This window comes from Miscanthus floridulus, chromosome 8, assembly GCF_019320115.1.
Source record: "Miscanthus floridulus cultivar M001 chromosome 8, ASM1932011v1, whole genome shotgun sequence".
NCBI lineage: Eukaryota > Viridiplantae > Streptophyta > Magnoliopsida > Poales > Poaceae > Miscanthus > Miscanthus floridulus.
In genome coordinates this window covers 48,944,125-48,956,241 of record NC_089587.1, presented here as the reverse complement: position 1 = coordinate 48,956,241, position 12,117 = coordinate 48,944,125, and the positions used below count along the sequence as shown (strand labels likewise).

Genomic DNA, 12,117 nt, shown 5'->3' with positions numbered 1-12,117 from the left:
CACCAGCCGACCCCAATCGAATGGGGCATGGGCCTCCACTTGGACTTACCCGATAACAGCTCACCGGAGGTGTCACTGCTCGCACCCACCGAGGGTAGCTTGGCATACTTCACCCCTCCTTCCGAACAAAAAAGATGCGTGAGGGCCGCACAAAAAAGACAGGGAAACTCCTGATCGCCCTCTTGCTCTGCGCAGAGGCTCGGGGGCTCTTCCTGCACACACGCCGAGGCCCAGCAACCCGAACTCGCACTTGGGGGCTCGGCAAAACGTGATAAAGGGCACCGAGCCTGTTACGGTCTAGGGGTTCGAAGGCTGGGCCTCCGAGGGTCTCGACAGCCACCCTAGGACAAATAGAGACAGGGATGACCATGGGCGAGCCTGTACATGGCCGAGACCCAAGCAAGCAATTGCTTAGGACGCCCTAAGTCATGTCCAAGACCGTTAGGGAGGTCTCTGAATGGGATCCCACCGCAGGGAGGCACCGAGCCCCCGGAGCCAATCGAACAACCCTGGGACCCACTAGAGAAGCCCTCTGGTACTTTTGGAGTGCGTCTCTAGACCACTTACCGACCCCTATCGAATGGGGTACGGGCCTCCACTTGGACTTACCCGATAATAGCTCACCGAAGGTGTCACTGCTCGCGCCCACCGAGGGTAGCCTGGCATACTCCACCCCTCCTTCTGAATGAAAAGGATGCATGAGGGCTGAATAAAAAAGACAGGGAAACTCCTGATCACCCTCTTGCTCTGCGCAGAGGCTCGGGGGCTCTTCCTGCAACCAAGCCGAGACCCAGCGACCCGAACTCGCACTCGTGGGCTCAGTAAACGCGATAAAACCTCTCGCTCAACATGAGAAAAGCCCCTGGAGGAATAAATCCACTCCTCCAGGGCCTCAGGGGCTACACCCAGTGGGTGCGCTCGCACGCACCCACCGAGGCCTCGAGTACGAAACACCATCCCGCCAGGAGCTGCCACGAGCTAAGTCTTGTCAAAACCTCAGGAAGAGCCCCACACTCTCCCCGAGGCTCGGGGGCTACTGTCGGGTACCATAATAAGGGGTCCCCTAAGCAAGAACCAAAAAATCGCTTAGACCTTGTAAAAATCGAAGCTAAGAGACAACCACCAGCAAACCCTCACCTTATCCGAGGCTCGGCTGGACCGCCCAGCCCACCTCGAACAGTATCCCGACTCATCCGAAGCGGGCTTAGCCCAAAATACAACCGTAAGGCCTCGGACGAGGTACCGATTCTCTGCCTCGCTCGAGGCCCCGCCCATAAGGCCTCGGACGAGGTACCGATTCTCCGCCTCGCTCGAGGCTCCTCACATAAGGCCTCGGATGAGGTACCGATTCTTCGCCTCACTCGAGGCCTAGCCCGTAAGGCCTCGGATGAGGTGCTGATTCTCCGCCTCGCTCGAGGCCCCGCACGTAAGGCCTCGGACGAGGTACCGATTCTCCGACTCACTCGAGACCGGCTCGGTAGCTACCCCGTCACCGCCGCCTCAACCGGGATGTCATGACCAACTAACGCAACCAACCACTCCTACAACGTCAGCCGAATGATGGCTCGACACAGCGGAGTGACCGACGAGATGGGAGTCGCATCAACGCCATACCGTCCGGGATAGGACGGGGTAGGGGTTACCGGCCGCTATGCTCGGCACTGTGCCCACGACTAACACCTATGTGGCGCTGTGCTGCCTAACCCCACCTGCTCCAAGGACGGCATGGCATAGAGAGTCAAGTCCGGGTCCCTATAGCCTCGGAATCAGCGTACAAGACCAACTGCTCCCTCTGAGCCTCGGCTACCCACTTCTACACCCCCGTAGCCTCGGGACTCGCGCCCGCCGAGCCCCCCACAATGGTTCGACCTCTGCACCGACTGGGCCTCGGCTCTCTATGTTGTCAACATATAGCGACCGACACGTTGTTCATAGTATGCGCCATGCCCTGCATCAAGCCATCACAGGAGCTCCCATGTCGCACAGGATCGGGCATGACCGACGCGTCGCTCTAGTACACCGAGGACAAGACCGCTCCATCAACCATGCCGCCACAGTGATGAGCTGCAGGGCTCGAACACACCGCCTCTGCTCACAAAACGCCACGTAGCGAACACATGTATCACCCCTGTCCCCCCTTCAACTATAAAAGGGAGTGACCAGGGTCATTTCTAGACAGGCACACGCACAGACAGACGAACACACGCAAACACACTCACAGGTGCAAGCAATGCACAACGCTCTGTAACTCACACTCCTCCTCGCTGCAAGAGATCAACATCTCAAGCAACCCACGCCGCTCCACGCAGAGACCTGGGACTAGCTCTCTCTCGCCCTACTTGTAAACCCCTACTACAAGCACCTCGGTGCAAGGAATACAAGATCGCTCTCCCAGACTGGACGTAGGGCACCTATTGCCTGAACCAGTATAAACCTTGTGTCTCTTTGCATCACCATCTGGGATTAGGGGCACGCAGTACACTTTCACTAGCCGGTTGAGGGCCCGCCGGTCCAAAACATCGACAAATATATCATCAAATGAGTGTCAATACTAATTTACTTACCAAATTAAGAACTGCACTATTGAGAATACCCATATGGTACTGTAGAATTAAATACTCTAGGTGCATTATGCATCGAATATCTGTAGAATTTTTAGTTTGTTTTTTTACCTTAGAATGAAATGATTGATTGGAAGAGTGGAGCATGGTCCCTAGATAATTTGGACGATATATCTAGAACGTAGCTATGAAACCAGAACATGATTCAGATATATTTATTTACATAAATATTTATTAGTACTATAATTTTAGATTGCACATATTCCTAAAAAATAGATTGCACGGAGATTACTAATGCTAATGTTTTATAGATTTGATAAGAAAATACGAATGCATTCTAGTGTTTGGGTTGCACATCCATTTGCATTGACTGTCTCATTATTAGGATATGGCTCATCGGACTCCAAGCTCATTTGATTGTCGACTGTAGGCCTATTTCTCTCCTCTCCCATCGACTCTACTCATTCATCCAACGCATAGAGCATAGAGGAGAAATCAGAGCGCCATCACCCGCCGCCAGCACCTAGCCCAGCACTGGACCGCTCCAGCGCCGCCGTTCGGCTCCAGCGCCGCGCAGCTGCCCCAGCACCACAACATGCAGCAGAACCAGTTCCGCGTAGCTGTCAAGCTTCCGAGGAACCTGCGCCCAATGCCGCGCCACGAATCTCTGCATCTCCACTGCGACGCGATTGCCGTCTGCATCCTCTCGATGATCCGGTGTGCTTTGGAACGTCATCCCAACTCGCTTCCCCATCATCAATCCGTTGATGTGCCGCATTGGGAGACATCTCTGTGGCAAATTTGATTTAGAAAAATCTTTGGCGGCTGAACTTGATTCGTTTTCGTGTCTAACTCATTGTCAAACCATAATCTACAAAGCTAGTTAGGGGAGGCCCAGGAAAAAGAAAAAAATCCATAAAAAAGGACTCAGCACATGAAAACGGAAAAACGTAAACCATAACCAAGTCGATCTCTTAGTTGGACGAAAGATTTTGCGCAAAAATTTTTGCCTCTTTATTATTAGGTGTAGATATAACATATGAAAAATAGCTAGGAATCCTAATCTAAATAGGTCCTTTCCATTTTGACTATTCTGAATTGGATCCTAATCTAAGACTTGTTTTGTTTGAGGATCAACTCTTTTATTTTCCAAACTGTTTTTGTGTCGAACGAGTTTTTTTCTCGGCTTTTCTCCCATGTTATGTTTTGCAACTGTTTTTTTGGCGGTTGTTTTCGATTCAGAATGCAGGAAAATGTTTCGTCCATCTTAGCTCGACCACCTGCTAGGAATGCAGATACATACCTCTTCCCCTGCCCCTTCACTTATTACGATGATCACTTGGTATGGCTTCTGCAGAAATTCAAATAAAAGAGATGTTATTACATAGACAAAAGCAGGGTAAAAATCCCAATAAACTGCAGCACACCTGCATCTTGGTGATTGGCTGGTTGTAGCCAGCTGTTGGCCTGGCCTGATCAGATGGCACGGGTGGATGGTAACTGCAAAAAAGAAACAAAGTCATGAATGCTAGCTCTAGTAGACTTGTACTAGCTGAGAGGTGAGTAGCGTGCTTGGCTCATGGCTGCAAGCAGTAGTTATAACCTGCTTCACTTCATCATGTGTGTGCGCATATGGATCTATCCAATCTCCTATTTTTTGTGCATCTCCTTTCCCCACGGCTAACATCAGGTAGAGTATGCATATGTCTCATCTCTTAGCTATTCCCTCTATCTAGAAATAAGTGTCCGCTTTGGGTTAGCCAAATTTTTAAGTTTATTACAAAAATATATTTTATAATTAATCTAATAATACTTATCATGTACCATAAATACTAATAACTTTTTGTATGTATCTAGTCGAAGTTAAAAATGTTTGACTCTTCGAAAAGTGAAAATAATACGGATATAATTTGGATATCTAAATACATTAAATTTCTTTGTGACATATAATTACGAATATAAATATTCTTGAATACGAATACAAAGTAAAGAGTTCAAATCTGAATTTGCATTCATCAAAACTTGCTCCAATATTAAATCGTATATAGTCACCACTCACTAGTAAAGCTTTGACTGAATCTAGTCAAACCAGCAGCAAATGAATTAAATGAGGGCTTATTTGGTACAGCTCAGCTTCATTAGTGAAGTAAATTTTTCAGTATCATGAAGTAGCTTCAACACTGAAGCTAAAACTATTTTCAAAAACATTCGGTAAAACATTTTTTCAGGGAAGATAACAGAGAAATTGGATTGGAAGAAGCTAGTATTTCCAGCTTTATCCAGCTTCCTGAAGAACTAAAAAACATATTTTGCTTTACTCATGAGATGGAGGGGCTATCTTCAGGACTATGACAGCTAGTACAACTAGCAACTAGCAACTAGCCTAGCGGTCTTGGAAATAGAAGATAAGGTTGAGGCTCGAGATACGGCGCTGAGCAGAGGACTATGGAAACCGAGCCCGATGACACAGTCCACGGCGCCGAGCCCGGCCACATTAGCACCACATCGTCCTGCCACGTCATTTAGATATCGAGGCTCAGCGCCATGGTCTACGGCGCCGAGACATGTTACCTTGGCGCCATAGACCACGGCGCCGACCTAGGGTCCAAAAATGCAAATTAAACATCTAGGGATATAAATGTGAATACATTTTAGGAAAAAAGTCAAACAATAAAAAAATTTGGTATGTGTTTCAGCTATGTGCGTACCAAGTTCCAAAATCTGCAGTGGCACATAGGATTGAGAAAAAAAATGAGATATTGGGTTTTGGTACCACTTGTTAGAGTACATGCCCAATAAAATATTCTAAAAATCTAATAACCTAAGAACACCAAAGCATAAATATCATGGAAGAAAATACACAATCAAAAACAATATTGAGGCACAATGCTTTGAAAACAGACTCAGCTGTTTGCCTGCATCCTCGAGGCATGACTATGAGAGTTTGTCCACATAAACAACAGTTACACTGGTATCTGAGTGCTCTTGTGGCCTTGTCACCACCCAAACCTGTCACTAAGTCATCTCTTTGTTACAACAGGGTTTTGATACCACTTGTTAGAGTACATGCTCAATAAAATATTCTAAAAACCTAATACCTAAGAACACGAAAGCATAAGTATCATGGAAGAAAATGCACAAACAAAAATAATATTGAGGCACAATGCTTTGAAAATAGGTTCAGCTGTTTGCCTGCATCCATGAGGCATGACTATGGGAGCTTGTCCACATAAACAACAGTTACACTGGTATCTGAGTGCTCTTGTGGCCTTGTCACCACCCAAACCTATCACTAAGTCATCTCTTTTTTACAACAGGGTTGGGATTTTCCATTAAAAAACATGGTTGGGCTCATATTTATGTCCCCAGGATATAGAGTCCAACTCAAAATCTATCCTAACCCCCTAATTCAACTCAAATCCGATTGTAACCAAATCATAAACATATATATCAATAAGGATCTTGCACATATAGAAAACTATTTCTACCATTCCATTAAAAATATTATTTGTGCTTCCCTTGGCAATAAAAGATAAAATCGTGAAAATACATAACAATGTCCAAAATTTATCATGTAGGGAACATATATGGTATTTTACACAACAAGAAATTGAACACTTAATTTGTTACCACACATGTATATAAATAGATGAAGATCTTCTAAAGTGAAAGTAAAATATCTAAAATCACCTTCAACTTCACAAGGCTCATTTAACTATTTAAGGTTTACCTAACATATTGATGCAAATAACAATAGTTTTATTGGCATTGTGTATTTGAAGCTTTATTCATTAGATGGATATAAATAAATAGACAACACATAGATAGATAGACAAGGCAAGGAAACATACAAAGTTTATGATAGATTATAATCCTAGAAATAGTAAGATAAAGTAACCAACAACTTTGGTTTACAATATATAGCACTTAATGCTGTAGAAATAACATAGTAGCACCACCTAGAACTATAGAGTGATTTATTCATCCAAAATGTTCAGGACAATTGAAGCAGCATTCTTGGTGAATCCACTACAAGACTCATCACCACTGTCATCAGAAGGGATGTCAATGTCGACCCCAAACAGTCGCAAACGCTTTTCTGCCCTTACAATTTCAAGTGATGTCGATTCAGGAAATGTTGTTTGTTGTGGCATCAGATTAGTTGGAGGCATCAACTCCCTAGATCCAAAGGACAAAGGCTTCGATGCTAGCACAATTCCATGGCTTGTACCAAAGCCAAGGCTCTCATGGACCCGGTCATCAATCATCAAGCTAGATGGAGAGAAGATCGTACATGGCACATGATGTGGCAGAGACATGGTACTAGCATGGGGCTTGATATGGATAAACATGTGGTTTGTGCTTGTAGTCTTATTGACACCACGGTAGAAGGATAAAACATCACCTTTCTTGAGATTCTTCTCCTTGATAAAGGCGTGCCAGCCCTTCGTCAAGACATAGGTCTTGCTATTGTTCCAGAGGCAAAAGCGAAAGCGCCAGATTAACCCTATGGAGAAGTCCTCAAAATTGAGGAAATCATCATCATCTTCACCACTCTTGGCCTCTAAAATCTTGGGAAAGCACTCCTCCGCGCATTGCCTTGGGATCAATAGACGATTCAGCTTGCCAACATCGCTTGGAGTTAGAATCTTGCTGAACAAGTACTCCACATCAACAACCTTCTAGCCCCTTTTTCTTTCCCCACATAAATCTAATGCTCCATGACCATTGCTCATGCCAGATTGGAAAACTAGTGCAGGCTTGGATGACCAGGAAGAGACATACAGAGGGGGCAAAAGGGGGTTTACCATCAGGAAGGGATTCAAACATGGTGGGGCCTTCCCCATCTGCACCTCCATCTCCCTTGAAATCGTTCTTGTTGAGAAAGCCATAGATCTAGAATAGAGGTGTTGTGTAGAAAGAATTGGCGAGGTAGGGGGAGGGATGTGGAGGGGATTGACGGAATTAAGTAGTAGCCAGATTAAACTTCTTTATATGCCTATTTATTGTGCTTATTAATTTTTCTTTTGGCGGCATACGAGAAAGTGGCTTTGGTGATTTGGTAGCATTGTGGAATCCTCGACCCTCCCATGAGAAGAGTAGGGTGCCATTTTGAGAGCTTGTCATATTTGCATGCATTAATGAGTCCATATCTTTTTATACTATATATTTTAACTATGTTTTTATTATCTTAAAACAAGAAGTGCAATTCCCTTAGTGGTGAACAAAGAATACACTATTCAACAATTGTCTTGGGTTTGTAACCATGGCAAGCATCGTGTTGTCCTCCGAGGGTAGATGTGTGGACCTCTGGTGGCTTAAGCACTCAAAACACTTAGGGACACGGGCGATTTATCCTATTTTGGTCTTCTAAGCCCTACGTCCAGCAGTATGGTGTTCTTCGTGTTAGGGATTCTCAAACGAGAGAGAGTGGTAGGGGATAGTGCGGTGTTGCTCTAGGGTTCTTGGTGAGATCATCCGATCAACTGGTCTCAGTCCGATTGTCTCCATCTATGGGAGCCCATGCCTCCCCTTATATATTCAAAAGGCGATGCAAGTACAAATCGAAGGGTTTTGTCCAGGGTTTGGAGATGTTCAGAGGGTTTCATATACTAGGAAGGTGATTGTTGGTATTTATTAACGCATACAGAAAGATTCTGCAAGCGCACGGAATTACTGTTGTAGCATTTCACCCAGAAGTATTTTGGGTATCGTATTTCCACCGAAACGGTGGTACTCTTCTAGCTAGTTCGTCCAAGGACAACACAATGGTAGAGTTGATCGAGGTTGAGATGGATTCTAAGGTTCTAGGGTCTAAGGATAGATAAACTCTACTTCTACTTGCTTGCTTCGGGCACCGGTGAATACTTGGTCTACCAAGAATTGTTGGCCTGTAGCTCTATGTCGAACCCAGACATGGGGGATTACAAGGAATGGATAGGGCTATCACCACCTGTTGCCTACCCCTCAACCATGGGAAACGAGGCAAACGAAGGTAGCCTCTAGCCTAGACACCACATCTACGCTATCGACTACTACTCTAGCATTGCGCAGGGTTATCCGTCTTTATCAAGGCCCTCTACTAGAGTATCCGCTGCGAGAACAAATGATGAACCCATAAACAAGTAAGAGTAAAGCTTAACTACTCGAAAGACTTTACAACCAAAAGAACCACGAACACTCACTTAGCGGGAGAACCCGACGAAGTATAGCACAGGTGTTCATTGAGGTACAAGATGGGGAGACACCGACAAGTTCGGCGCTTCCCTGAACTCTCCCTCACATCTCTCCCTACTACACAACTCTAGATAGCTAGCTAGGGCCTAAGACCTTGGAATGATGCTCAAGTGAGGTGCTCTTGCTCCTTGTGTGTTGTAATGAGGGGGTGGTCTCCCTTTTATAGGCAGAGGAGAGGGAATGTCCCATGGCATATTCTCTTGATTCCTTCCTATCTTGGGCAAACCGCCATTCTCCGGACCAATTCCTCCGTGAATACCTATTCCACCGACGTTGGAGAGGCGGTGGGAGACCACCGACCAAACTTCAAGCCGATCGAAGCCACCCCCTAGGGTTGGCCAAATTGGCCCTTCTTCGGTGGGTGACTTCCTTAGGGCTTCTAGAGTGGGCCTATGTAGTGCTTTCACTAAGAAAGAGTGATTTGATTTGCATTTGTCCTTGTTCTCATCTCTTTCAGGCGCTAATTCTATTGGTAAGTAGGCCTTCTCTCCTTAGGCTCTTTTGCTTTGCACAGTACGATGTTATGCTTTGGTTTCTTTGCGCATTTTGAATGTATTTCCTATGTATTCCTTGAATGCCCTCCTGCAAATGGTCAAACATCAAAACTTGTGGAGATTGTTAGTTCTAAAGCCCTATTTCTAAGTTTAGTGCTTGTATGCTAGGATTTCATGCAAGTGTTGGTGGTTAAATATGTGAGTTAAGCACCACCAATAGTGATGTGGGGGTCTAGAGATGTTCCTTGTCCTTGACCTTTTCTTGGAGATACTGGCTGGAGTGTGAGGATATTGATGATGGTAGTTACCATCCATCATGAACTGTCAATATAACTTGAAATCATGTATGAAAATGATCACCAATATAGAATTAGGGGTTTAAATTGATAATTTCCATGAGTTTTGGTAAATCTATGTTTTCAGTAGGGTTTATACAGAAAACTATCAAGGAGGATCAAATCATCAAAGTAAGTCATGCTTATCCGTAGCGAAAACTACCCCAGAAGGTTCTAGAGGATTTAGAAAGACACCACATCGAAGCAGAGGCCGAGGCACCGCCCGGTGGGGCCGGCCACCCCCTGGCCCCACCTGTCAGTCTCCGCCTCGCTAAGTCGGTTCTCCACTGCCTTAAGGATTTCATCTCTATCGTTTATTCAAGTCAGTTTGATCCAAGGGCTCAGAATTGACGCTCCAACCTATATATACCAGCCCCTGCCCCCCTCCTTTGCAATCTGCCATAAGTCAAGAGTAGATCAGAAATTAGGGTTTCTAGAGAGAAGATAATAGAGCTCTAGTTCTTCAAAGTTCTAGTATAGGCTAGCTAGCAAGGTTTAAGTAGAGTTTGGGCTATTGCTCAGGATTTTAGATTTGTCGCCTGGAGGCCTGACTTTGTGCCACTTCAATATTATGTTGCTATTTATTATGTTTTTAGTTTGCTCTAGTTGTATGCTTGATATAGTTATGATTGATGATGAATTTATGCATATGTTCGCAAAACGCTTAGCTCAATACCCGAGTGAGTTAAGTGGTCGACATTATGTAAGCGTGGTGCTTAAATATTGTTTACCTGCGGATGCATTCTGCACTCTAGGTGATGTGGTAGATCATGGATGTGACACTCCCGTTGAGTCCTTTGTAGTCCACTCTCCGTTTGTAGAGCAAGTAGAACCCGGTTGCGAAGGGAGTCAAGCTCTGTTCTTGATCTTCCTTAGTAATGTTCCTTATGCATAGATACATAGTTAATTATGCTATAGATGAAAGTGTATATACTTGGGTGTACAAAAGACTTAGTAAATATAGAATGACTTAGGAATCTTTTGCTCTTAACTAATCTCCTACCTAGCCATACTATATTTATGAGTATCTATTTCTATCTCTGGAATACTATCAATGCTTTACATTTATCATTTATTTATCATTTGACTTACCCATGCTATAGTATGAGAGTTAATGATCTTATCATAAGTATGCATATTTGTCAATATCTCTAGCCACCCCATCGCTCCTCCCTGTGAATAAAATATAAATAATGATACCTGGTATACTCCCGGGTGAAATGCTATAATGGTATATTATCTGTGCGCTTGCGGATACTTAATATATATGATTTTCTCTAACTTTACAAGTGTCATTAATAATTATCAACCAACACATTTCTGGCATCTTTGCTAGGGATGACAACTTAGTATTAAGGTGATGCTAAGGATTGCCAACAAGCATTTCTGGCACCGTTGTCGGGGAGGGGCACAAGGCTAAGAGAATTGATCAAATAAATACTTATAGACGAAATCATAAGTTTGCACCTCTGCTTTAGCAGGCTTACCCTTGTTTATCTTTATTCATATCTTATACAGGGCATTGCAGGATTGGTTCTGATTCACCAACAATCTCCATCAATCATAATCAACCAATCAAGAGGAAGCTCAATACCAGTTTCTGAAGCTATGGCTAAAAAGATTGCATGAATTCTCTGCTCCAAGCACTGAAAACATTCGCACTGGACCAACACTCAAAACCAACAACCTTGAATTCGAGATCAAGCCAAGCCTAATCAACATGGTGCAAGCTACTCCATTTAGTGGAAAGGCACATGAAGATGCTAGTGCTCATCTCCAAAATTTTCTGGAGGTAAGCAGCACAATATCGTCATCAAGGACGTTGCTCAAGACATCATACTACTCCGCCTGTTTCCATTCTCGCTAGTGGAAAGGGCGAAGCAGTGGTTCTACACCAACAAAGAAGACATCAACACATAGGCAAAATGTTTAAAGGCCTTTCTAGCAAAGTTTTTCACTATAGGCAAGACCAATGCCTTAAGAGGAAAGATTTCCAACTTCCAATAGTAGAAAGGAGAAACCATTCCAGAAGCATAGGAACATTTTCAAGAATACATTTTAGATTGTCCTCATCATGGGATGGAAGATTGGTTGCTCATGCAACGCTTTTACCATGGATTAATTTAGAAAGCTTGTGAACAACTTGATGCAACTGCTGGAGGATCATTTAGGTCACTCACCCTTGGAAAAGTTGAAACTCTTATGGAGAAGATAGCCTCTAATCAAGGCTAGTCCCAATGCAATATTCAATCATGCAATAAGAGTGAAGAAATACTAGAAGAGGTGTGTGCACTATCAACCAAGATGGACGTCTTGTTGAATTGGCTTGAACAGTGAGCCAATTACAAGAAGGATCGTCAACCTATACAAGATGCTTTCAATTCCCAAAATATATGTGGAGAATATTTGGGGTTGAATTCCCCGAATATCAAGAAGACATAAATATTGTCATCAATAACTCTGCTCCACAACAACAGAGACAACGATGGG

At 44.2% G+C, this 12,117-nt stretch overlaps 1 non-coding gene across 1 annotated transcript; it reads right to left on the bottom strand.

Annotated features, from left to right (window-relative positions):
- Window positions 1-11,601: 11,601 nt before the first annotated feature.
- Window positions 11,602-11,708, bottom strand: LOC136478594 (small nucleolar RNA R71). The gene has a single exon (XR_010764317.1). It is a non-coding gene; the product is annotated as a small nucleolar RNA R71 (small nucleolar RNA).
- Between the last annotated feature and the right edge of the window lie 409 nt (window positions 11,709-12,117).